Source organism: Tetrao urogallus (assembly GCF_951394365.1).
Source record: "Tetrao urogallus genome assembly, chromosome: 6".
Lineage (NCBI taxonomy): Eukaryota > Metazoa > Chordata > Aves > Galliformes > Phasianidae > Tetrao > Tetrao urogallus.
In genome coordinates, this window is record NC_136819.1 from 17,286,856 (window position 1) to 17,289,316 (window position 2,461).

Genomic DNA, 2,461 nt, shown 5'->3' on the forward strand with positions numbered 1-2,461 from the left:
CTGGTGGGAAGGATGGACTTATTTAGACCTCTGTTTTTTGAGGTTGTCAGCTGGAAGAAATAGAATGGATTTTCTGTGAGGTGCTGCTGGGAGAGGCTTGCAAGGCAATATGTAAGGCTTTGCTTGGCAATTCTCTGCCGAAAGAATGTTTTTAATTGTTCATATTTGAATCCTTGCTATTCCAACTTGATTTTAAGTTGCAATTTTAGAGGAGTATTGCAGCTATTATTTTTATAAACTGTTGGTATCAGAAAGTTTTATTTTCTTTTTTAAGAAGGGAAAGTGTGTTAAAAGGACAGTGCACTTTAAAATATGGACTCTGTAACCACTAAGCCTACTATTTTGAAAAGCACAAGAAAATGGAGCTGCCTTTCCTAGAAGGGGAGTGTGGAGAGGGCTGCACCCTGCAGTTGGTGAATGGTTTAGGCAGGGCCAGAACAAAATCCTTCATTTTTCTGTAGGGAGACTGAAACACTGTTTTCACTGAAACATGTCACCAGCCTGTCTTACTAAATTTACAGGTGTTAATCACTTCAGAACACAATTAAGTTCAACTGTGGTTGAACTTAATCATGTGGAGTGCCTACTTCACACCTCTTCTATTTGATCGAGGGTTTGTGCTGGTTGCACCATGCTGGTTGCCTTGAGAGCAATAGTAAGTGTGAATGGAAAAATTACATTTGTGGTTTTCAGTGTGATAAGACTGAGCTCACCTTTAGGGTAAATATTTTCATGTTGCTTTTTAGTGAACTCTTCTTTTTAACTTTATCTTCTAAATCCTGTTTTATAATGTATCGTGTTCCATAAAAAAGCTGAGGGGATGAACTTTGGCCAGATGTAGCATCGTGATCACTGTGAGTCTCCCTTTTAAAGGGGGTGAAAAAAGGCTGAGTGGGGTAATCAAAGTGCATAGCAGTTCAGATTTTCCTCTGAGTGTTGCTGTGGCTTTGTGGCCACTTGCTTTGTACCAGAGTAATTTGTCCTGTGTAAGTACCTTGGTCAGTGTATCTAAAGTTGAGAATTAACAGTAAGTTATGTTTACGTGCTTCTCATTACCCCTTAGTATTTCTCTAAAAATGGTGCTTAAGTTTGATTCTTTGTCACATAACTAGTAAATCGCAGTCACAAATACCCTCGTTCCCAATTTAAATTTTTATATGTGAAAATGAAACTCTACTTTGAGGCACTGAATTTTCATTGAGTCACTTGTCGCTAAAATGAACAGTGATTCTCTGCACCTGGCAAAGGCCTGGGGAAGGTAAATGGCTCTAAAATGCCTATGAACATAGGAGTTATTTGATACTTTCTATAATGTTTTGTTATCTAAAAAGTGCCAAGTAGTCATCCTATTTACTTTTTCCTCTTGTTTTGTCAGGTTTTTTTTTTTTCTAGTTTCCTCTCCCTAATAATACAGGAGAGAATCTGGGACAATGGTACAACAAGCTCAGAAGTGTATTTTTGCATTATTGCACTATTTAAAAGTTATTTGGCAGTCCTTGTCTGTTTCTTTATCACTAATTTTCCTTGTGCTTTAGACAAAGTGCGTATCTTGTTTGCATATTTATGTGACAGGTCTCAGCTGAGCTCTATGCCACACAGCAATTTTTCTTTACTTCTGTAATTCTGCACCTCAAGCCATGCTGTTGTCTTTTTTACTCGTCTCAATTCCTTAATAATCCAATGAGTAACTTGATTGCACAGGTTTTTGGGGGCATTACCATGCTTATATTCTATTGCGAACTTAGAACACAGATTATAGCGAGTAGATAAAAAACACCACCACATTTCTGTATTTGATTTTGGTTTTGTCAGGATGACTTCTGCTTTTTCGAGCTTGATTTAATCACAGGCACCAATTTATTGGCACTGTTAATGGAGTTATGCTCTGCTGACCTTTTTACTCAATCGTTTTCATTTTGGACTTTTCTGAATACTTGTGGAAGCCACTTTACCTGGCCAGAAAGTTGGTGACCATTTCCTATTGGCTTGCAAGCTTCAATCCTGTTTTGTTTTATTTGTTCTCAAGATTTTTCTTTGTCAGTTACGTTCCACCATAATCTACCAAAGCAACATGAATTGGTGTGGAATTATCATCACCAGTGCCCCTGCAATGCAGTCTTCACATCTGCATGGGGTGAAGAAGGCTCTCTGAAGGGAATAGTCTTAGTCTTGTTCATGTTTCACAGCTGTGTAATGGATGGGAAATTTAATTAGAAGTTAATATTAAATCTAATGGCAGTTGTACTGAAAGATGTAAATGACCACAAGTCTTGCACAATAACTGTATAAATCATGACAATTAATGTAACTGGATAAAATTTGAGGTTTGTATTATTAAAAAGGTTTATTCTTAAAATATGAAAGTAAGAACTGTGAAAAAGATTCCCGTGGCTTGTTTTCTTTCCATGTCCCATAGCTACAGAATTCTTTGTTTCTAAGCACATGTTAGCATCATCTGTAG